Below are 26,894 nucleotides of genomic sequence, written 5' to 3' on the forward strand. Positions count from 1 at the left end.
ATATCATAGGGAACATGTGTACCAAGTTTGAAGTTGATTGGACTTCAACTTCATCAAAAACTACCTCGACCAAAAACTTTAACCTGAAGCGGGACAGACGGACGGACGGACGAACGAACGGACGCACAGACCAGAAAACATAATGCCCCTCTACTATCGTAGGTGGGGCATAAAAATCTATACTTAATTATGACCTCGGGTTTTTTTTTATCGGTAATTTATATAACTTACGAAAAGAGACATACTTGCGTGAAAATAAACGGCAATTAACGCTGAAGGTATAAAGAAAGAAAATTACGTGTCTTAAAACTTGTATATGCAAGAAAAGAAGAAAATACTTTTCACCATTCCTTATGCTTAATAAGTCTACGGTATTTTCTCTTCACGATTTGTTAGCATTACTTTAGGATAAATAATACATTTCGGCTACAACAGGGATACTTCTATAGCTGCATCAACTCGTCGTTGCATAATATTCATTTACGCACAATGAATGTATACTTTTGTGTTGTATTTAGAACAGTGATTTTTAAATATTTTTAAAGCAATTAATTCCTGTGGGAAGACGATACGCATCTTAGTGATCAACAGTGCGTAGTTGAACTTGAACTTGACTTTGATCACAATATTGAATGCTAAAAATGGTGACATCAATTTTGTCCACGAGATTTTTATTTGGCGGGAAATAGTATCATGTAACAGTAAACTCAGGTGACCTTTCTGGATAACCGTGGGAAAATTCATTCAAGGTTTAAACTTGCTTAGTAATGATTGACATAAATTTGTGTGCGTTAAGATTGAGGCTCTAGAAGGTACTTTTACAATTGATTAACCGGATTCTAAATTGTATTCCTTTTCTGAATTAACCAACATCAGCCTTTTATTTTTGCGTTTCTCAGTCAACAGAGGACATAAAACCGGACATTATTTATACGTCCATAGTCAACACTATATATTAATGGTAGATGAAAACAGGATGCATGTCGTTCAGTTCCTGATGGGCGTTGGTAGAGATCCTCTGTGAAAATTTGTCGATCGTAAAAATCCGATCCACATTTTTTTTTACATATTTCTTTCTTGTAGAACACGATATAATTTCATTTAAATATTCTATTTTATAATTGTTGAAATACTTCTTTTTATATTTCACAGAGGACTTTTAACGAGCAGTAAAATACGGATTGCGCCAATCCAATTTTATTTTACATAATTAAAGATCAATAACAGATCATAACGGATAAAAATCACATGATTTTTTTTCTCCATATAATTTAATATTTAAAGGTTGTGATTATTGTGTTGTGTCTGGGCGGCGAATGTATCTCAGTATTTATGAATATAGAGCTGCCACATTGCATACAAAACTATTTGTCACTTTACAGTTTCTTTTTTGAATTCAAATATTTCAAGTCGGTAATCTACCGAGGTAGTGAAACATAATATTTTACATTTCAAAATAAATTGAAAGTAACAGAGTTCACTTGTTGATCCGATAAATTAACTCTTGGGTTTAATTTAGATTGGACATATTACAGTAAAAAACATCATTTTGTTTTAAGCCAGCTGATATTAATTATATAAAATTGAACTATTAGTGAACCGAATATTGCTCACTGAGTACATTGTAGGTCATAAAAGGTTCTAATTGTGGTAAAATCGTCTTTGTTGAAAAAACAAAAATTATGACCTGATCGGACTATAATGAAAATACAAAATAAGTGTTTTATTCGTATTTTATACGTTTGTACGTTGTATGTCATATGACAATGACATGGGCATATACATACAAGAATAATTATCTTATTTTAAATAAAAATGTCACACTTTTATCTGTCAATGAAAGGACATTTAAATAACGTATTTTAAAGCACACAGGTGCAATCAAGATCAATTAAATGTACAAAGGTAATAAATCTGGCTAATCCGATGATGTTGTCACGAGTCATTAATTTTCAGAACATCCGATGTGCAATAAACCAATAAACAGCCACGCGGTGTTGGGAGAGAATCTTAAGAGGAAATTGGGAGTATAATCCGTGATTCGCGGTGTCACACCGCTACACTCGGAAATCGGTGATTAGAGTTCGCGATTACATACTCTCTGGGCGTACTGTACTTGCCCCAACCGTTCAGGGTTCAACCTCTGTGGTCGTATAAAGCTGCGCCCTGCGGAGCATCTGGTTAAGACATATAGTTGTGTTTTTCATTCACTAAGTCCTTTAATTGCCTTTTGAAGACATGTAGTTGTGTTTCATTCACTTAGTCCTTTAATTGCCCCTAGGTACTTTCTCATCCTTTTTCATATCAGCTAGTAGAAATCTCTCTATTAACTTACTTAAAGAGATACATATATAAATGTATGTAAAGTGAATAAATGTAGATGTGGGATATAATAAAGCAATGAGAATGTAACCTAACAAGAAAAAAAGTGTGTTGTATCAGTCGGCTCTTTATACCATAAAATAGATTGGTCTTATTCAACTCACATGAACTGAACAATGGCAAGGGGAGATAACTTCTGTATTTTTTTTTTAAGTAGAAAAACTGTCCCAATATTTTTTTCAAATAACTCTACTGACCTACTTAAAGTTACAAATAAACAAGGATTCTGAAGGTACTACATAAATAATACACTATCTCCCACCGCCTACTTTTAGAATCTTTTTTTTACATTGCACCTTGCTTTGTCCCAGTTTTGTATTTTTTTGTTTTTGGAATAAGTAGTTTGGTAGTTCACTTATAATTCTACTAGTTTTTATCTTAAGTTATCACATACTTGTATCTAATTGTACACTAGTGGGGAACAAAACTACAAATGACAAGGAGACTATTAAGTAAATCTTACCTCATTCCAACTTTCCATTATAGCCTAAAAATAGAAAAGAATAATAATAGTCAATATATACTGTTGAGTTTTAATTGAGGCATTTGTGTTATTGCCAATTGAAACATGATCACTATGAGTGGTAAAATACTGACTTAATATTTTTATCTTCTTATTTCATTCAAATAATATATAATAGCATTGAAACAGTAATTTATCTCAACTTTTCTGCACTATTTAAAGTTTAATAATGAACTGAACTCAAAACCTTGAAGATCTAATCACATACCTGAATGAGGTACAAATGTATTCTACAAGCAGGGTGTGACTGAATGAGGTACAAATGTATTCTACAAGCAGGGTGTGACTGAATGAGGTACAAATGTATTCTACAAGCAGGGTGTGACTGAATGAGGTACAAATGTATTCTACAAGCAGGGTGTGACTGAATGAGGTACAAATGTTTTCTACAAGCAGTGTGTGACTGAATGAGGTACAAATGTATTCTACAAGCAGGGTGTGACTGAATGAAGTACAAATGTATTCTACAAGCAGGGTGTGACTGAATGAGGTACAAATGTATTCTACAAGCAGGGTGTGACTGAATGAGGTACAAATGTATTCTACAAGCAGTGTGTGACTGAATGAGGTACAAATGTATTCTACAAGCAGTGTGTGACTGAATGAGGTACAAATGTATTCTACAAGCAGGATGTGACTGAATGAGGTACAAATGTATTCTACAAGCAGGGTGTGACTGAATGAGGTACAAATGTATTCTACAAGCAGGGTGTGACTGAATGAGGTACAAATGTATTCTACAACCAGTGTGTGACTGAACAAGTGAAACTGCGAGCTACTGCTCACTGATGATACCCCCGCCGCTAGTGGATAATATTAATAGTGTAAAAATATGCAAGTGTTCGGTAAACAGGAAGTTGTCGAGTGATGAATCTGAAAACGCATCACACGGTATAGCTGACTTATATAAATCCTGAAACCAAATTTCAGAAATCCTTGTATTGTGGTTCCTGAGAAAAATGTGACGAATATTTTCAACTTGGATATCATGTGTAAAATCATACAAGTGTTCGGTAGACAGGAAGTTGTTGAGTGATGAATCTGAAAACGCATCACACGGTATAGCTGACTTATATAAATCCTGAAACCAAATTTCAGAAATCCTTGTATTGTGGTTCCTGAGAAAAATGTGACGAAAATTTTCAACTTGGATATCATGTGTAAAATCATACAAGTTTTTTCGGTAAACAGGAAGTTGTCAAGTGATGAATCTGAAAACGCATCACACGGTATGGCTGACATATATAAATGTTGATACCAAATTACAGAAAGGGTGGATGTGTAGTTCCTGAGAAAAATGTGACGAAAGTTTCATGGGACGGACTGACTGATGGACGGACTGACAGACAGAGGTAAAACAGTATACCCCCCCTTTTTTAAAGCGGGGGTATAATGAGGTACAAATGTATTCTACAAGCAGGGTGTGACTGAATGAGGTACAAATGTATTCTACAAGCAGGGTGTGACTGAATGAAGTACAAATGTATTCTACAAGCAGGGTGTGACTGAATGAGGTACAAATGTATTCTACAAGCAGGGTGTGACTGAATGAGGTACAAATGTATTCTACAAGCAGGGTGTGACTGAATGAGGTACAAATGTATTCTACAAGCAGGGTGTGACTGAATGAGGTACAAATGTTTTCTACAAGCAGGGTGTGACTGAATGAGGTACAAATGTTTTCTACAAGCAGGGTGTGACTGAATGAGGTACAAATGTATTCTACAAGCAGGGTGTGACTTTTTCCATCAAACACCAGAACATCTATTGCACTTTCCAAGGTCTAAGAATGTCAAAACTTTTATTTACCAGCATTAAGACACACATAAAGAACAATATTGAATATCATATTGCAGCTTCTCGAAACACTGTCTATAATCAACTAGATCAGTCACATTAAATTCAATCATTTTTTATTCTGTATGTGCCTGTTGAAAGACAGGACCTATAGCGTAGTGGCTGTATTTAGAAGCTGTGTATTCTACATACAGGGTGTGACTCTTCCCACAGCCAGGACCTATAACATAGTGGATGTAGTTAGAAGCTGTGTATTCTACATACAGGGTGTGACTCTTTCCACAGACAGGACCTATATAACGTAGTGGATGTAGTTAGAAGTTGTGTATTCTACATACAGGGTGTGACTCTTTCCACAGACAGGACCTATAACATAGTGGATGTAGTTAGAAGCTATGTATTCTACATACAGGGTGTGACTCTTTCCACAGCCAGGACCTATAACATAGTGGATGTAGTTAGAAGCTGTGTATTCTACATACAGGGTGTGACTCTTGCCACAGACAGGACCTATATAACGTAGTGGCTGTAGTTAGAAGCTGTGTACCATATTTGTGTTTCCTTCATTGTTGTAGTAGGCTGTTCGTTTTTCTTTTGAAATGTTTCACATTTTATCATACATGTCATAGCAAGGCTTTTTATAGATGATTATATGGTATTGGTTTTTCTCATTGTGGAAGGCTGTTAAACGACCTGTAATTGTTTATTTCTTTGTCCTATGGTCTAGGATTTATTGCTTCATTGTTAATCATACCACATCTCCTAATTATTACATGTATATGGTACAGGGGTTACAAAATCCACTAGCCCTACGCCCGGGACTAGAGCATTTACGCCTCGGGCAATCTAAACTTTTAATGTTTTGATGGGCTAGCAGTTCTTCAAACTGGGCTAGTAAAATCCTGCTGCCAATAAGTCCTGGGCTAGTTAGCTGTAACAACATTTTTTAACCCCTGTGGTATGGGTTTTGCTCATTGTTGAAGGCTATTAGACGACCTGTAATTGTTTATATCTTTGTCCTATGGTCTAGGAATAATTGTATCATTGTTAATCATACCACATCTCATAATTATTATATGGTATGAGTTTTGCTCATTGTGGAAGGCTGTTGAATGACCTGTAATTGTTTATTTCTTTGTCCTATGGTCTAGGATTAATTGCTTCATTGTTAATCATACCACATCTCCTAATTATTATATGGTATGAGTTTTGCTCATTGTGGAAGGCTGTTGAACGACCTGTAATTGTTTATATCTTTGTCCTATGGTCTAGGATTAATTGCTTCATTGTTAATCATACCACAACTCCTTATTTTGAGATCGTTTCAAGATTTGGGTTTTATAAAAAGGTCAGCATTTAAGAAACACATAAAAAATATCAAGTAACAGTTTCTTAAAACATTATCAACCAGGTGCTCCGCAGGGCGCAGCTTTATACGACCGCAGAGGTCGAACCCTGAACAGTTGGGGCAAGTATGGACAAAACATCCAAACGTGATACAGCTCTGAATTTGGATTGTGATCAAATTTTTGACATTACATGTTTTTTTTTTACACAAAACAAATGTCAAGATTTTACAAATCAATTAAAGATTTCTTCTTCAAACTTTTTTAATCTAAAAATTAAATAGTTGACACAGCATAGGTTTCTGACACAGAATGAATGTGCTCTAATGAACTTAAAATTTTTTTTTGCCTTTGAGCAATTCACTATGCTGTTGAATATTAATCCTCTCAAAAAAATGTTTGAAGAAATTTTCTTTTTATTTATGAAATCTGAAATGAGAAAAATTTAAACCCCTCCCCTTTTTTTTCACATCCCCGTTTCCCTTTTTCCAAAACTGATATCAATTCAAATTTCTAATGGAGTTTGCAACAATAACTATTCTTTTAAATACATCATAAAATATTAAAATGTAAAATAAAGTGCTTGTTATCACTGAATGGTAAAGATTGGTTGGTAGTAAAAGTGAATATACATTGTTTATTGTATAAAACAATAAAAAAAACTTCATCAGCAACATTTTATATTGGCAAATTTCCAATGAAGTTATTTACATAAAGTTATTGGCAAATAAAAATAGAAAATGACATCATAGTCATGTCTGGCAAATTTCCAACATATGTTATCAACTACTATTCTATACAAAGAAAGATAACTCCAATTGAAAATTAATTGCTATTGCACAATATTGTGCAATTAGATATTTCTTGCTATTGTACATGTGCAATACTGTGCAATTGAAAATTTCTTGCTATTGCACAATACTTGATATGGAATCCTGATTTGGACCAACTTGAAAACTGGGCCCATAATCAAAAATCAAAGTACATATTTAGATAAAGCATATCAAATAAGCCCCAGATTTTAATTTTTGTTAAAATCAAACTTAGTTTAATTTTGGACCCTTTGGACCTTAATGTAGACCAATTTGAAAACTGGACCAAAAATTAAGAATCTACATACACAGTTAGATTTGGCATATCAAAGAACCCATTTATTCAATTTTTGATGAAATCAAACAAAGTTAATTTTGGACCCCCATTTGGACCAACTTGAACACTAGGCCAATAATTAAAAATCTAAGTACATTTTTAAATTCAGCATATCAAAGAATCCCAAGGATTCAATTTTTGTTAAAATCAAACTAAGTTTAATTTTGGACCCTTTGGACCTTAATGTAGACCAATTTGAAAACGGGACCAAAAATTAAGAATCTACATACATAGTTAGATTCGGCATATCAAAGAACCCCAATTATTCAATATTTGATGAAATCACACAAAGTTCAATTTTGGACCCTTTGGACCCCTTATTCCTAAACTGTTGGGACCAAAACTCCCAAAATCAAACCCAACCTTCCTTTTATGGTCATAAACCTTGTGTTTAAATTTCATAGATTTCTATTTACTTATACTAAAGTTATTGTGCGAAAACCAAGAATAATGCTTATGTGGGCCCTTTTTTGGCCCTTAATTCCTAAACTGTTGGAACCAAAACTCCCAAAATCAATCCCAACCTTCCTTTTGTGGTCATAAAACCTTGTGTCAAAATTTCATAGATTTCTATTCACTTAAACTAAAGTTATAGTGCGAAAACCAAGAAAATGCTTATTTGGGCCCTTTTTGGCCCCTTATTCCTAAAACGTTGGGACCAAAACTCCCAAAATCAACCCCAAACCTTCCTTTTGTGGTCATAAACCTTGTGTTAAAATTTCATTGATTTCTATTCACTTTTACTAAAGTTAGAGTGCGAAAACTAATAGTATTCGGACAACGACGCCAACGTGATAGCAATATACGACCAAAAAATTAAAATTTTTGCAGTCGTATAATAATAAACTAGACCAGTCACATTAAATTTAATCATTTTTTTTTAATCTGTATGTGCCTGTCTACAGCCAGGACCTATAGCGTAGTTGCTGTAGTTAGAAGTTGTGTATTCTACATACAGGGTGTGACTCTTTCCACAGACAGGACCTATATAACATAGTGGCTGTAGTTAGAAGCTGTGTACCATAAACACCGTGAAAATCTTTGGTTTAACTGTCCAGGGTTTAAACCCACCACCTACCACACTAAAAGTTAACACAATACTACAACACCGTGAAGATCTTTGGTTTAACTGTCCAGGGTTTAAACCCACCACCTACCACACTAAAAGTTAACACAATACCATAACACAGTGAAGATCTTTGGTTTAACTGTCCAGTGTTCAAACCCACCACCTACCACACTAAAAGTTAACACAATACTACAACACCGTGAAGATCTTCGGTTGAACTGTCCAGGGTTCAAACCCACCACCTCCCACACTAAAGGTGAACACAATACCACAACACCCTGAAGATCTTTGGTTTAACTGTCCAGGGTTTAAACCCACCACCTACCACACTAAAAGTTAACACAATACCATAACACAGTGAAAATCTTTGGTTTAACTGTCCAGGGTTTAAACCCACCACCTACCACACTAAAAGTTAACACAATACTACAACACCGTGAAGATCTTTGGTTTAACTGTCCAGGGTTCAAACCCACCACCTCCCACACTAAAAGTTAACACAATACCACAACACCCTGAAGATCTTTGGTTTAACTGTCCAGGGTTTAAACCCACCACCTCCCACACTAAAAGTTAACACAATACTACAACACTGTGAAGATCTTTGGTTTAACTGTCCAGGGTTCAAACCCACCACCTCCCACACTAAAGTTAACACAATACCACAACACTGTGAAGATCTTTGGTTGAACTGTCCAGGGTTTAAACCCACCACCTCCCACACTAAAAGTTAACACAATACTACAACACCGTGAAGATCTTTGGTTTAACTGTCCAGGGTTCAAACCCACCACCTCCCACACTAAAAGTTAACACAATACCATAACGCCATGAAGATCATCGAGGCAGTCTTTATGGATTGATTTGTTTTGTTCTCTTAAAAAAACATATATTATACAATACATACTAATAAATAAATACTGATGAATGTATCTCTGAGGTCAGCCTAATTTGTAAGTAACGTTGTGTCGTCATCTAAAGCATCTGTGAAAAATATCTATAAATCATATTTACTTGTTTAAGCCCGATATATATGTAACATTGAAGTATGACTAAAAAATACTTAATTCGTACTTGTTATGAATGTTTCTTATAAACATATCAATGTGTGTGTGTTATCTCCCTGTTTCAATAAAATAAACTTGTACAGTTATAAGTTATATGCTTCGCTATTGACCCCCTACGGATCCATAGAGGGTTAGTAAAATCCATAGGGGCTGAGGCCGGAGGGGGTAAGTAGTGAACCATATATACGATATAACAAATTTATCGCACATGGGACTTCTCCTGCTGCGTTTTGTATAATCAAAGTGCTAGATAGCACCTCTGGAAAGTTTGCAACTGTAGCTGCGTATTATTCCAAAAAGGTTATAGACGTGTATTATTTCAAAAATGTATTTCATCACAGCTTGGATGTTTTAAATTAAACCATTGTCTTGTCAGTAATTATCAAAAATAACTTTTTTCATGTTTGTCATAAAAAGTTTTGATATTTTCTATTGCAACCTAAAAACTCTAGATCTAAAATATTGAAATATTTAGAAAGCTCTGTTAATTTCTTTTTTAAGTACCCATACCATGTCAACATCAAGGGCCTGTGAATTAGTATTTTTCTATTGGTTTAGATCCTTCATATTTGTTTTTAGTAAATTAACACTTATGTTTTTTTGTTTGAATTGCTCCACATATTTCCTATCGGGGCCTTTTATAGCTTTCTACATGTATATGGTACAAATATTTCTCATTATGACGACCATATGGTGGCCTATAGTTATCAAAACATTTTCCTCCTTTAAACTCTTTTGGATAGCATTGGTTCTTTGCAAAAAATACCGCATCCTTTTTTATAAATAAGACAGTAACAGTAACTTAAATCAATACAACTGTAATGAAAGCGAATTTATATTAAAGGCTTTTATCAAAAATAGGGAACGTGTCCATGGGACACAAATGATGCCCCCACTAGCATTAATGTTATAAAGGGTCACAACTCAAGAACTGTAAATGTGACGCTACCAAAATGTGTCCTTGATCTGAGTTATGGGGTAATAAGCATTGTGTATACATTCTAATTACACAGTATTGCGCAATAGCTTTGTAAGATACTGACATTTGATTTGTGTCAGAAACCTATATATTAAGTCAAAAATTTGATCGCAATCCAAATTCAGAGCTATATCAAGCTCGAATGTTGTGTCCATACTTGCCCCAACTGTTCAGGGTCTCGACCTCTGCGGTCGTATAAAGATGTGTCAAGCGGAGCATCTGTTCCATTTGTAACAAGGCACAACCCTAAAGCAGTTAAAATTACTCCACCAAAATTCAAACTTGATCTTTGTTTTATTGTTAAAAGTATTACAATGTATAAGTTTCATAACATTTGGTTGAGCGAACTAAAGTTAGATAACTGAAACGAAAATATTCAGCAATTTATTACATATGTAAAGGGGCATAACTCTAAAATGGTATAACTATCGCCACCAAAATTCAAACTTGATCAGTGTTTGTGGTAATGAGCATTGTGTATAAGTTTCATAACATTTGGTTAAGACAAACTAAAGTTAGAGAACAGAAACTAAAATTTCCAGCATATTTCCTATTTGAAAAGTAGCATAAAACGTTAGAATGGTAAAAGTGACGCAACTAAAATTCAAATTTGACTTGTGAATTGTGTTTATAATCATTGCATATAAGTTTCATACAATTTGGTTCAGGCAAACTAAAGTACGAAAACAGAAACAAATTTTGGGATGTACGGAGGTACATGTACATACAAGTAAGGGAAGGAGGTACATACTTACAGCAGAACAAGGATAAAACTCAATACGGTGGGAGCATAACAACAGCAGTATGACCACAGGAATAAAAAGTTTATAATCACTAGATTCATAGAGGTGCTTATAACCTGTAACACATTTTAGTTGCTGTTGTGAAATTAAGCATTGTCTTATGAGTAAATTACATTTGAGAATTTTTGTTTTAAGCCATTCATTTGATATATTAAGGTAATCATTGCCTCTGTGTTTGGATGACAATGCAATTGAAATCTATGTATATAGGGCATGGTAGGCCTTCAAACTTTTCAAGATGCACAGGTTTGTCTGTCATATCTATCTAAATTTTGAGGTGAAATTGATGCAGCTATTTTAGCCAAAGGGTACACATCATGAACCTTAATCATTTCTACAGAACTTGTCTTGATACCCTGAGCTATAATATTCGAAGAAGTAGATGCTGATTCGGTTGCTTTTAATACAGATGCTATATGATACAAATTTACAATAATACACCAGAAGTGGTATAATGTAAATTATTGGAAGAAGACTGAAGAAGAACTGACGTTGGGTCAAAGTTTTTCTGTTGTAAGTTTGATCCACTTGAGCATGCTGAATGAGTAAAGTTCCTAATATCCACATTGGAATGTGAAACAGTTAGTAATTAAATAAGGGAATTAAGTTTTCAAATGATTTTTGGCATCAAAATTTTCCGATTGATGTTTAGACAAAAACAATGCATTTTAAAATAATTTTTTTAATCAAAGCGAGTATTTATCTTTACTCGTCCTTGGCGTGAGACGTTAGAAATATGATATAATTATCGAGTATTTTATATTCTTTCACCTGTGTTTTGTTTAAACCAGAGACATATATACATATATATATATGTCTCTGTTTAAACAAACCGTTATCACTTTTCAATTATCCGACAGCTTGGTCAAAATGTCAACTTGTTCTCGCATTTTAATCAGTCATGCCCGATTCTTTCGATACACTCGGGATTTTACCACCTTTACGTACGTACATATAGTAAACAGGTAAAAGTAGAGCGGGAAAATGTTCATTCATGAAATATTCATGAATGAATGAAAACGTAATCTCACGTAGATTTCTTGTGATTTTCTCTTCAGCGCATGGCAGATCCGCGAAGTAGTGTTTGTGATACTCATTTTTTAAAATTAAGTTAAATTCATCTGAATCGTCGGTGAACATTCATTTCTTTTTTATTCAAGCTGTAATCTTTTCATTCAAAAGTTACTCAAAATTTTAAAAGAATCTTCCAAGAATCAGAACTCTCAGATCAGAATCAAACACTAGTACTACACCATCTCGGAGCAGAATATATTGCGATAATCTGTCAACAGGAAGTTTGAGGCCGACGCCTAAGGAAAGTAGCAATAGCAAGCTATAGCAAACTTTCAAAAAATAAACAATGAAATACAAAAACATCAATAGATGACTTCACTATTAACAATAGACAGAGGTCAAGAACCCATATGAAATTCACTAACAAAATCCATAGGGGGTCACCATGTGACGGCGTTAAACCAAACCAAACCAAAAAAGAAAAGGTATAATGTGCAATTAAATCCTTAATTTAATGGCCCGCTTCATAAAAATGAAAACCTTATCATATGTGGTTATTTTTGAATCGTTGACTATATATTAACCTGTACACATCTCCATTCTTGCTTTGTTGGGTTCCTCATTGAAATATATCTCACTTTATTTTTCTATAGCACAAGTTCAATGCTTATATTTGAAGACAAATAACATTGTAATGATGTTATCACATTCTTTGTGTCTTGTTTACTATAAAAACATTGGTGGTATTTTGAATGTGAAAACTATATGTTGATTATCTCCCCTCATAGAGTTTGAACATTTTACATTATCTCCCCATATAGAGTTTAAACATTTTACAGTTACCTGATCTCCCCTTATAGAGTTTGAATATTTTACATTATCTCCCCTTATAGAGTTTGAACATTTAACATTATCTCCCCTTATAGAGTTTGAACATTTTACATTATCTCCCCTTACCATGCTTATAGAGTTTGAATATTTTACATTATCTCCCCCTATAGAGTTTGAACAGTTTACATTATCTTCCCTTACCATGCTTATAGAGTTTGAACATTTCACATTATCTTCCCCTATAGAGTTTGAACATTTTACATTTGAAACAAATTTCAATAGTAATTGATCCTATATAGTATACATATAATGTACACTTACCTATAATAGTAACTTGACTGTACAAGGATCACATTGACTATAATAACAACTTGACTGTACAAGGATCACATTGACTATAATAACAACTTGACTGTACAAGGATCACATTGACTGGACACGGATCTAATAAATACAAATAATAGATGTTCAAAATAAAAATATGGCTAAAAAAGAAAAAGACAAACAACGGGACACAAAACACAAAATTAACTAGGGGCTCTCAAGGGCTCTCAAGAGCCTGTATCACTCACCTAATTCTACTTAGGTTTTTGAAATCATATAAAAAAATATAAAATTTGGCTAAAAGTAACAACACTTGGCAGGCACCTCATAAGGAAAGGAACATTCATGCTATGTTTGATTTCATTCAATTCAGTGGTTCTTTAGAAGAAGACTTGTATGCATTTCCCATAGGGTCCTATGTTAAACTAAGTCCCCTCACTGGCAGCCATCCTTGATGTTGCAATTGCGACAAAGTAACAAAACTTGGTCAGCACCTCATAAGGAACATTCATGCTATGTTTTGTTTTATACCATTTAGTGGTTCTTTAAAAGAAGTCATTTGTATGCATTTCCCATAGGGTCCTATGTTAAACTAAGTCCCCTGCTGGCGGCCATCTTAGATAATGGATCGGCTACAAAGTAACAACACTTGGTCGGCACCTCATAAGGAAAATTCATGTCATGTTTGGTTTCATAATCATTCCATTTAGTGGTTCTCTAAAAGAAGTGATTTGTATGCATTTCCCATAGGGTCCTATGTTAAACTAAGTCCCCCGCTGGCGGCCATCTTGGATGATGGATCAGCTACAAAATAACAACATTTGGTCAGCACATCATAAGGAACATTCATGAGATGTTTGGTTTCAATCCATTCAGTGGTTCTCTGAAAGAAGTCATTTGTATGCATTTCCCATAGGGTCCTATGTTAAACTAAGTCCCCCGCATGTGACCATCTTAGATAATGGATCGGCTACAAAGTAACAACACTTGGTCAGCACCTCATATGGAACATTCATGTCATGTTTGGTTTCATTCCATTCAGTGGTTCTCTAAAAGAAGTCATTTCCCATAGGGTCCTATGTTAAACTAAGTCCCCCGCTGGAGGCCATCTTGGATGATGGATCGGCTAAAAAGTAACAACATTTGGTCACCACCTCATAAAGAACATTCAGGACATGTTTGATTTCATTCCATTCAGTGGTTCTCTTAAAGAAGTCATTTGTATGCATTTCCCATAGGGTCCTATGTTAAACTAAGTCCCCCGCTGGCAGCCATCTTAGATAATGGATCGGCTACAAAGTAACAACACTTGTTCAGCACCTCATAAGGAACATTCATGCCATGTTTGGTTTCATTCCATTCAGTGTTTCTCTTAAAGAAGTCATTTGTATGCATTTCCCATAGGGTCCTATGTTAAACTAAGTCCCCTGCTGGCGGCCATCTTGGATGATGGATCGGCTACAAAGTAACAACACTTAGTCAGCACCTCATATGGAACATGCATGCCATGTTTGGTTTCATTCCATTCAGTGGTTCTCTAAAAGAAGTTCAAAATGTAAAAAGTTAACGTCGACAGATGACGGATGACAAGTGATGAGAAAAGCTCACTTGGCCCTTCGGACCAGGTGAGCTAAAAATTAAAGACTGAGTGACAGGAAACCCATAAAAAAATAGGGGTTATCTCAGGTGCTCCACATGTGGCACTTGTGTTGCTCATTATTGTAAGTACAAACTCAGTGATAGTTCTAATTTAAAGATAGTTTCTAATGGTTGAATACAATGTTGACCTCTTTCATTGAACGGTTGCTGTCTCATTGACATTAACATCCAATCTGTCATTCCTACACCACAAGTGACTTCTTAAAAATTCTTACTCTTTAAGCAACTCACATTGTAATGAATTGATTGTAATGTTTTGTTTAGTTTTCACTAACAAATGCACTTCATTTTGTATAAATTATGTCAGGTTATTTTTTATTTCCAATTTATTTAACAAAAGTAGATGAGTGCAAAATGTTAATCCTGTTTAAGGTGGTACCTGATACTACAGGGAGATAACTCTGTAAAATCAGCAGAATGTTTTAATGACGTTGTGTTTATAAGGGAGTATCAAGCTTCTCAATGATCAAAATAAGTGTTTGTCAAACTGCTATATATATAACCAGTGTAATTTTTCTGATTAAACGGTTGGTTCAAATTTTTTGAAATTTTTATATTTTTGTCAAAGGGTCAAAGTAAATAATTAATGTAAATTAAGAAAATTAAATGAGCCAAATTAAATTTAGTTAAAGTGTTAGGTACCACCTTAAAAAGAATTTTAAACTAGAGGCTCTAAAGAGCCTGTGTCGCTCACCTTGGTCTATGTTAATATTAAACATTGTACACAGATGGATTCATGACAAAATTGTGTTTTAGTGATGGTGATGTGTTTGTAGATCTTACTTTACTAAACAATTTTGCTGCTTACAATTATCTCTATCTGTAACAGTAGTTTCTGTGGAAAATGTTGGTGAAAATCTACAAATTTTGTGAAAATTGTTAAAAATTAACTATGAAGGTCAATAACTCCTTAGGGGGTCAATTGACTATTTTGGTCATGTTGACTTATTTTTAGTTCTCACTTTGTTGTACATTATTGCTGTTTACAGTTTATCTCTATCTATAATAATATTCAAGATAATAACAGAAAAACAGCAAAATTTCCTCAAATTACCAATTCAGGGGCAGCAACCTAACAACCTATGATCCAATTCATCTGAAAATTCCAGGGTAGATAGATCTTGACCTAATCAACAATTTTACTTCCAATCAGATTTGCTCTTAATGCTTTGGTTTTTGAGTTATAAGCCAAAAACTGCATTTTACCCCATGTTCTATTTTTAGCCATGGTGGCCATCTTGGTTTGATTGCCAGGTCATTGGACACAATTTATAAACTAGATACCCCAATAATGATTGTGGCCAAGTTTCAATTAATTTGGCTCAGTAGTTTCAGAGGAGAAGATTTTGGTAAAAAATTACCAAGATTTACGAAAAATGGTTAAAAATTGACTTTAAAGGGCAATAACTCCTTAGGGGGTCAACTGACCATTTTGGTCATGTTGACTTATTTGTAGATCTTACTTTGCTGAACATCATTGCTGTTTACAGTTTATCTCTATCTTAAATAATATTCAAGATAATAACCAAAAACAGCAAAAATTCCTTAAAATTACCAATTCAGGGGCAGCAACCTAACAAGGGAATTTCAGATTCATCTGAAAATTTCAGGGCAGATAGAACTTGACCTGATAAACAATTTTACCCCATGTCAGATTTGCTCTAAATGCTTTGGTTTTTGAGTTATTAGCCAAAAACTGTATTTTACCCCTATGTTCTATTTTTAGCCATGGCGGCCATCTTGGTTGGTTGGCCGGGTCACCGGACACAATTTTTAAACTAGATACCCCAATGATGATTGTGGCCAAGTTTGGTTAAATTTGGCCCAGTAGTTTCAGAGGAGAAGATTTTTGTAAAAGTTAACGCCGGACGCAGGACGACGACGACGGACGACGGACGCCAAGTGATGAGAAAAGCTCACTTGGCCCTTTGGGCCAGGTGAGCTAAAAAAGCACTGGTGAAATGCTACTAAGAATGAACCAGCTAGCTCTTGATTATCTCTCCTTTAACATGTTTAATAATTTTAACATTTACAATTGAAATATATTCCTGAATTTCATTCGATAAAATAAAAAACTTAACGATCCAATACAATTTGACTATAATTTTAATTACCTTTACTAAGTAATAAATTGACTGGACTTGAATCAAATAAAACAAACAGTAGATCTTTAAACTGTGTTGTGTCACTGTATTATTAGCAAGGCTGTCTAATGGGAGTTATTTTAGTGTTGTGTCACTGTAATGTTAATGGTCAACCTTTTTAATCTGAATCTCAACTTTATAAGTCTTTTAATTATACTTTTGGTCTCCACAAAAGGGGAACTTTGTATCCCCCTCCTTTGCTACCGGTGTGGTATGTTATTATTTTAGAAATATTAGTTTGACCTCTATATGCTCTATGTTCTATTTTAGACTAGGAGGCCATATTGGTTGATCAATCTGGAGAAAAACCACAAATTTTGTAGTTGTAGGGCTCACACTACTTTAGAATCATAGAGAGAAGTGACTTCTATTTTTAAAACTGAAATTGAAAATGAAAGACGTAGTGAGACTTGAAAAGAAAAGTGCATGAAGTGTTTGATATTTCTTGGCACTACAAGGTTTCATTAATTATACATGTTATAGTTAGACAATTATATTTTTCCTCTTGTAAGAAGGTACCAACTAAAAATCTAGCACTAAATTTTCTTTTTATATTAAACATGTTAAAGAGGAAATTATATTCAATTTAAAAACTATTCTGTTTATAATGTTAATGAAATTCATTGTTTCTGATTAAAAAGATATATACAATGTATTATGTATAATAAACATGATAAATATAAGTTGTGAAAGTTAAGCAACTTTAATCAATAAATTGAAAGAAAGCATTTACATGAAATACATACATCAAGCATGGAGATCTTTTAATGCAATAAATGGATGGAACATGAACTAAAGGCAATATTCATCACGTTTTTTATGAAGTTATAAACTTATTTTGCTGATAATTAGAATGTTTTAATGTACGCTCTCGAGCAACAAGTATCGGAAGGGAAAGAAAATACTTCATACAAAGTTGTTAGTTTGGAATGACATACGGCCAATCTATAAAGTCTATGCTTTCACCTCTTTTCTAAAGAAATAAATCGTTTAAGACTTTGAATTTCATTACTTAAATATGAAAAATTGCTGTTTTATCAACTTGGTAAAAATGAAAAATTGCTGTTTTATCAACTTGGTAAAAATGAAAAATTGCTGTTTTATCAACTTGGTAAAAATGAAAAATTGCTATTTTATCAACTTGGTAAAAATGAAAAATTGCTGATGACGAACGCAACAGAAAAAGATATTGTAACACCTGGGCGACTGAAAGCAATATTGTGAACACCTGAGCGACTGAAAGCCATATTGTGAACACCTGGGCGACTGAAAGCCATATTGTGAACACCTGGGCGACTGAAAGCGATATTGTGAACACCTGGGCGACTGAAAGCCATATTGTGAACACCTGGGCGACTGAAAGCAATATTGTGAACACCTGGGCGACTGAAAGCCATATTGTGAACACCTGGGCGACTGAAAGCCATATTGTGAACACCTGGGCGACTGAAAGCGATATTGTGAACACCTGGGTGTCTGAAAGCCATATTGTGAACACCTGGGCGACTGAAAGCCATATTGTGAACACCTGGGCGACTGAAAGCAATATTGTGAACACCTGGGCGACTGAAAGCCATATTGTGAACACCTGGGCGACTGAAAGCGATATTGTGAACGGGCGACTGGATATCACTTTTGACTGTTTGCCAAAGCTACGTGATGGACAAGAAAGCATTTTCTTAGCCCCAGTCACCAGCTAGCGTGAGACCTGCTATAGATGAAGCAGACAAATTTTGGTTTCAACTCATTGATTCAGAAAAGATTTTAACAATGTTTAAAGAAAAGTTCACAGAAAACAGATGGACAGACACAAAGTCATGTCAAAAGCTTACCTGAACATGTAAAAAGAGAAATAATATTTCAGTTTCAATAAGGAGAGTTTTTAAATTTTTTGGTTTACAGATCTGCAGACCATAATTTTATGATTTTCAGAAAATAATAACTAATGAGCCTCTTCGCTTACCTAGGTCTATGTGCATCTTCAACAATGGACTCTCTCCATCTTGTTGACTAGAATAGAAATCTTTGTTGATCTTGTCTTGCTGATCCTTCTTGGTTATTTAAGATTCTATTTATCTTATATAGTTTTTAAGATAGTAATAGGCCAAATTTAAAAAATACCAAAAATCCTCATTAAAAAGAAAACTCCAATAAGGATTGTCAGATCCAGTGTTCTCCCCCAGGGCCTTTTAGCATCATGGTAATGTGATGCTATATTTCTTGAAAGTGAGGCTATCTGAATTGTTTTTTTTTTTTTATATATATATAGGTTATGTTATGAATGTAATCCAATAATTTTAAGAAACAAGATGGTATTTCAAACGTCCCTGTTTACCAGGATGCTAAATGAAATATCTGGGGGGAATACTGAGATCTCTTCAATTGCTGATCATTTTTGCTGATTGAAATTTCTTTACATCTAATATAGGTTTTTTTTCAGATTTTAGGCAAAAACGCAAAACATTGGTGAAAAATCATCATTAAGGTGGTATGGGTGTCTTTCGTCATCTTGGATTGTAAAAAAGAGAGAATCTAAGGTCCATATTTTCTATCAAGTTAGCAAAATTTGATGCAGGAATGCAATATTTAATGTGAATTTTCGTTTAAAAGAATCAATTTATAAGACTATAACTTAGAAATATTAAATTTTTAGAAGTGTAGGTTATTTTGGGTTGTTTTTTGAATATTTTCAAATTGGCATTTTAAGGGGAGGTAACTCTAAAACAGTGCATTTTCTGTTGGACTCTACATGAAATTTTCCTATTTTGTCTTTTAGCCGGAAAAAACGTACGGTGACCCTATCTTTTCTTTTGATATTCTTAAAGCATTGTCTGGAAGCTATCTTTTTCTAATTTATTATACGATTCTATCATTTTGTTTAGTTTCTATTCACAAAATGGTGCTTTTTCCTGTATAATCCATACAAAATTTGTCATTTTGTCACAACCTGTAGCTTGAGAAAATGCGCGGTGACCTATCATTTTTATAACATTTTTGATCATGTATCAATAGATACTACATTTTGACAAATATGAAAAAATTCTATCATTTTTATTTTAGACTCCCATACCACCCTAAAGGGCAATAACTTCAATAAGGGATCGTCCGACAATTTCAACCATGATGACTAATTTGTAGATCTTGTCTTGCTGGCATGAGAACACAGTTATTTCGTAGTGCATTTCTTTAAACCAATAAATTAAAATTAAAATTAAATGCTTCCCTGAGTGCAGCCTGATACAGTGGGGACAAATTTGGATACAATATTCAAACTTGATACCGTCTGAATTTGGATTGTGATCACATTTTTTACATAATATAGGCTTCTAACACAAAAATAAATGTGGTCAAAGATCTTACAAATCTATTGCACAAAATATGAACCCCTTAAAAAAAATCCCCCCAAACTTTTTGAATCCCTCTTTAGAGCAATTACCCCCAAACTCAATCCCAGACTTTCCTTTGTAGTATGGTACCTTGTAGTACAATTTCAGAGAGATCCATTCACTTAAACACAACATTTTTTAACATGTTATTTCATCCCGCTACTAAATACTTATGCATAAAATATAAAGAAATAAAATTGAAAAGCTAAGTGTATGAAAAAATTAAATATTAAAAATTTATACACTGTCCACACTAGTATTATACAGCTAAGTACTATATTTGTGAAGGAGTTTAAGGACGATAACTGTGTCCTATGACATGCTGATCATTTTTGCTAATTATGTACTAGCTATATACATGTATAGTATTATGGTTTTTCAGATATTCGGCAAAAACACAAAAAAGTTATAAAAATCTTCATAAAGGGCTTAAAATACATGTCACTCCAAAAAGCAGTGACCTGGAATGTTTTTTCCCCATGAGCCCAGGGCCTCTCAACAATAAATTCAATTGGCCATTTTAAAAGATAATTGGCCATTTTAAAAGATAATGGGCCATGTTGTGAAATGAGTGCCAGAGGGCCATTTGAATAAAGGGGTCATCAGACAATTTCAACCATGTTGACTTTTTTGTAGATCTTGTCTTGCTGATGATTTTTGCTTATTTAAGTTTATATGAATATCTATCTAATATAGTTTTTTTCAGATTTTGGGCATACACACAAAAAAATTGGTAAAAAATTGTCATTTAAAGGGCAATAGCTCCAATAAAGAGTCCTTTTGAGTCATGTCAGCCATCTAAATTTGACAAACAAATTGTAATTTAATTAAATACATTGAAAGTAATCAGACCCATTTCCATGATTTCTGGTCTTTTAGGCTTTACCTAAATATTTTCACCATGACAGAAAATATCTTCTAAATCCAAAGCTTATATTTTTGTCACTGAAAATTGATACCCGTTTTGGGGTAGTAATACCAATTTATGAGGGTCCTCCCCAACCTGTAATAGTGAAAATACATGGATGGTACCAGCAGGACTCCAAACCTCAATCTTTGGATCCAAAGCATGCAAAGGCAGCAAAATCGACTGAGCCAAAGAAGATTTTCCCTAACTCAACTAGTCTACGTTTAAACCTTCAGTTAAGTTAAACAACGTCACTTTACACAATGTTAAAGAATGACTTTAATGAATGTTTCTAAATAATTTGTTTATTTTAAGTATTTAATTGGAAATTTTCTTGACTCTATATTTGTTTTCTAGTTGTTTCTTGGCGCTAAATTAGTCTCTTTGTTGCTAACTAGTGAGAAAGACTTTTCTAAAGACTATTAATCAATAGTTTAAGTTAAGGGGAGACAACTCATGATTTGGGCTAATGATATTACAATTTCTGTGTTATCACAATTTTGAGAAAAAGTAAACACAAGAGTGCACACGCTGAAATGTCTCGCCTGCTGTACTGACCATTGATTTTATGTAGAAAGTCTTACTTAAAGGTTTTACTACAAATATCACATAAACTTAACATTCTAAATACCCATGGCAATGAGGTCAAGGTCAGATAATCCTGTCAGACAGACAAGTACATCTTACCATTACTGGTATTAATCAATAATAATATACCTTATATAAACAGACCAAAACACAAAAACTTAAACATTGACTGATGAACCATGAAAATGAGGTCAAGGACAACGGACATACAGAAATGTATGACAGACAACAGGGGCGGATTCAGCCATTTTTAAAAAGGGTGTTCCAACCCATGTTAAAGGTGGATCCATCCATATGTTCATCTTTCGTTCACAAAACACATTCGCACCCCAAATGTTTGCCCCTTGACTACGTTCGCATCCTTTTTTTATTCAAATGCTGGTTGAATTAGATTTTTTTTTAGATACATATCAAAATATTTTTATATCATGTATATCTTCATATGAAGTATTTTTTTGTGATTAGATGATTAATAGTCATCAGGGGTAAATGGGGTACTACTTATACAAGTAACTTTTATTTACTTGAGGAAGTAAAAATAAATATACATATATAAGTTAACTTGTGGGATACTTGTACAAGTGAATTTAAGTTACTTGTATAGGTAAATAAAAATTGGCTTAGTTATGTCCCTTAGAATGCATTAGACATTCAGATTTTTTTAATTGTATAAGTCAAAAAGTCGTCCTATCTCCTTTCTTGAATTCTAAGAATTTCTTTACTCTAATAGAATTTTAAATTGTCTGCCCTTTGCAGATGTCTTTACTTATCATTAAAGTGTAATTTCATGGACAATGAATTGAAAATCCCATTTGTCTGTTATCTTTAGAACACTGCTCATTTACAAGTCCCCAAGGAGCAATTTTTGAAGGCCTTGAGCAATTATCTAAGATTTTTGGGCAATCAGTTTCTTTGTTGAATTAATGAGATGAAACATTGAACTGTAATAAAAATTATAAGCTAACCTGGGAAAAAATCATTAAAGGCATGATTTTACATCACAAAACTTGAGAATTTTTGAGGGGTTGTAAGAAATTTTTTCTTATACAAGTGAATTTTTTAGAAAATTAAGGGGAGATTATTTAAAGATTATAATTAACTTAAATGTGTATATTTTGTTTTACTTCTTCAAGTAAATAAAAATAACTTGTACAAGTAGTACTCCTGACTGATATATCAATTATGATACTGTTTTAAATTGATATTAACAAAGATAATTTGGTATTATTGTTATGTGTTTGTAATACAAGTAGTTAGCTTGGTATAAGTAAAACAATGAAGACTTTTAATGAATAAAAAGAAAGATAACTATTTTTAACACTTTATGACAAGTTTGATAGCTATTTGGATTCTTCTGCCCTACTTTAACAAGTCTAATAGATGAATGACTTAGTTTTTGACAGAGGCTGATTTAGAGGGTTTTCAAGGGCTTTTTGTGGGAAAAATTTAGTTGATTATTTTGGGAATCACTGAAGCATGACTGGAGCGGGCCCCCTCTTAGTCAGTCAGTGGGCACCCCCTTTTATGAAAATTTCTGGATCTGCCACTTTTTGATCATCATGACAATATTTATTATCAATATTTTGTCCAAATAATTTACAAAAGAAAACCTGTTTACGTTTCTAGAATGTCACTATTTTATTTTAAACAATATAAAAACAAATTTTCTTTATTTTATAACAAGAATGTGTCCAAGAACACGGATGCCCCACTTGCACTATCCTTTTCCATGTTCCATGGACTGTGAAATTGGGTAATAATCTAATTTGGCATTAAAATTAGAAAGACTATACTATAGCCTATAGGGAACATACATGTATGTACTAAATTTCAAGTTGATTGGACTTCAATTTCATCAAAAACGACCTTCACTAAAAACTTTAAAGGGGCACTAGCTACGAGATATATAAAAAATCTAAAGTTTGATTTTTTTTCTGTTCAATCAATAATGAAAGTGAAATAGTGAAAGAACAATTCGCTTTTTGCAGCCAAAAAGTTTCAATTTTGTCAAATTACGCTAAGGCCAAATAAAAAAGTATGTGTGGTTCCAGTTACATCAGTGATCGGGAAGGACGTGCGCCCTGCGCCTATAGCGCATATTGACAAGAAATGGCGCATAGTGACAAATGTAAGCGCCCATGTGGTGCACGATATTTTTCACTTCGTTTCGAAACGCTTCAGGAATGATTCCACTATATAGTTTAGGGCCCCTTAGCGGCCCTTAAATCTGCCAGCGGCCCCAAAAAAATGTTAGTGAATATAAATTCCCAATTCAGAAAAATAAAATAAAAATCGGTATTTCCGAAAAAGTTTTAGTCCTCTATTACCGCAACTATAATTTTTCATAGTTTGTCGTCAAAACGTAGTAAAATCCGGATAAGAATGCTGACTACGATCGCATTTTTTTTTTTTTTTTGCTTAATCCTGTTGCCCCTTGGTGGAGCATAGGCCGCTAACGATAATTCTCCACCTTGTTCTGTTCTTTGCTAGCCTCTCCAGATTGTGCCACTTGTACCCTTCTTTCTCCATCTCAGCTGCAACATTCCTTCTCCAGGTGTATCTTGGTCTGCCCCTGCTACGCTTTCCTTGTGGGTTCCACTGTAAGGCTTGCCTTGTAATGTTAGTTTTTGGCTTCCTCAGTGTGTGTCCTATCCATCGCCATTTTCTCTTTTTTAACTCTTCATCAACTGGGGATTGGTTGGTCTTTTCACAAAGATCTTTGTTTGATATCTTCTCAGGCCATCTGATGTTGGAACCCCCCCTTTTTTTTTGACCGATCAATGTATTTGAATGGGAGCATATAGTTGAAACCCCCCCGTTTTTTAATGTGTTGGGGAACCACCTTTTTAAAATGGCTGGATACGCCACTGCATAATGCCCCTCTACTATCGTAGGTGAGATGGAGCATAAAAATACACTATCAAAAGGACGATTTAAATAAAGCTTCCGAATTTATTCAATACAAAACCTTTGATGCGAACATGTGGGGTGCGAATGAGAGCGAACGTGAATATTTGGGCGGACGGACCCGGATAGGAACCAAGACAACATGGGTCAACTTTATAATAATGTACGTCCGTCCTTTATCTTAATTAAAATCTCTGTGTTCTCACAATACCTTGATATATCTTTGACTAGGTTTTTACCCAAATCGTATGTTTTACTTTTTCTTTCACAGGAAACATTTTTGACGACAGGGGCGCGAAATGGATGCGTATAATATACGCAGCTGACTAAAGTTCTCGTCAATTTATTTCCCTGGGAAACAATTTCCCCGGGAAACAATGTAATTTAAAAAAAATTAAAACCATACGCACAAAATAGTGCACCGTACTTCTATCTTCGTAGACACTGTATACTGATTACATTACGTAACACAAATCACGGATATTTATTAATAAATGTTTAAATAAGAAAAGGGGAAACATTCATTTTTCATAGATTGATCAATTATTTTCTTAATGATTCTAGTATATAGTAGGGGAAACATTGTTTATGTCAAACAAGTTTGCATTCACTAGTGATTACTAGTGTGTCATTCTGTCCGTCAGGATAATTTTCCAAACATTTTGTCCTCATGTTAGAATATATTTATTTGATATTTGGTATAAACTATGAACACTCATAATATTACTAGGAAAAGGGGGGGGGGGGGTAATTTTTTTTGTGTTTCCAGGGGAAACATTTTTTTATGTTTCCAAGTTTGTCTAAAACAAATTAACTTGTCAATGTTTTCCCCCTCCTAGTATGGGTTTATCTTAGAAATTTTCAATGTTTTCAAGGAACACATTTCATTCTTTTTATGTGTATGCATGGCAATGGGAACACATTTTTTCTGTGTTTCCAGACTTGTCTAGTTATTATTTTTTAACTACTTGTTATTTTATAATGATGTCGCCTTGCTAGTATTGGTTTCTTTGCTTCTGAAAGATTTCATTTTCATGGTTTTAAGGACAGATTTAATTCTAATAATTTTCCATATTTCCAGGAGGAACATTTTTCTTTGTTTCCAGGGTAAACATTTATTTTGTGTTTCCAGGGGAAACATTTTTGTTTGTGTTCCAGGGGAAACATTTTTGTTTGTGTGCCAGGAGAAACATTTTTTTTTTGGTATTCCAGAGGAAACAATTTCTTAATGTTTCCATGTCTGTCTTTTAAGAATTTTTTTACTACTTAGGAAAGATTTCATTTTCATGTTTCCATTGGACATTAAATTATATATGTTTTTTTGTGTTTCCAAGAGGAACATTTTTTGAAACACAAAACAAATGTTTCCCCGGGAAACACAAAACAAAGTTTCCCCTGGAAACACAAAAAAAAAAAGTTTCCCCTGATATCACAAAATAAAGTTTCCCCAGGAAACACCAACAAAAAAAGTTTCCCCTGGAAACATAAAAAAAATGTTCCTCCTGGAAACACGAAAATTAAATGTGTCCCTTGAAGCACAAAAAACATGTTCCCCTGGAAACACAAAAAAAACATGTTTCCCCTGGAAACACAAAAAAAAACATGTTTCCCCGGGAAACACAAAATAAAGTTTCCCCTGGAAACACAAAAAAAAAGTTTCCCCTAGAAACACCAAATAAAGTTTCCCCTGGACATAAAAATGATATCTTTCCTAAGAGACCCCATACTAGGCGACATAATCATAAATTAACAAGTAGGTAAACAAAAATTACTAGACAACTGTGGAAGTACTAAAGAAATGTGTTCCTTGGAAACATGAAAGTTGTCTAAGATAACCCCATACATGTACTAGGAGGGGGAAAACATTGACAAGTAGTTAACTTTTTTTAGACAAACCTGGAAACATAACAAAATGTTTCCCTTGGAAACACAAAAAAAACGTTTCCATTGGAAACACACAAAAAAAAATGACCCCAACCCCTTAAATAATATTGTGAAATGTTCATAGTTCATATCTAA

General features: G+C 33.9%; 1 long non-coding RNA gene across 2 annotated transcripts in view; it reads right to left on the bottom strand.

Annotated features, from left to right (window-relative positions):
* Positions 1-25,285, bottom strand: part of LOC134691347 (uncharacterized) — a 29,293-nt gene extending 4,008 nt beyond the window's left edge. The window contains exons 1-4 of one of the 2 annotated variants that reach the window (XR_010102117.1): positions 25,087-25,285; positions 13,282-13,404; positions 9,174-9,250; positions 2,846-2,869 (exon numbers count right to left, since the gene is read on the bottom strand). This is a non-coding gene — a long non-coding RNA (uncharacterized LOC134691347). The remainder of the gene's footprint in view (positions 1-2,845; positions 2,870-9,173; positions 9,251-13,281; positions 13,405-25,086) is intronic. The other variant, XR_010102116.1, reaches the window with a different exon arrangement.
* Between the last annotated feature and the right edge of the window lie 1,609 nt (positions 25,286-26,894).

Source organism: Mytilus trossulus, chromosome 11, assembly GCF_036588685.1.
Source record: "Mytilus trossulus isolate FHL-02 chromosome 11, PNRI_Mtr1.1.1.hap1, whole genome shotgun sequence".
NCBI classification, from domain to species: Eukaryota; Metazoa; Mollusca; class Bivalvia; order Mytilida; family Mytilidae; genus Mytilus; species Mytilus trossulus.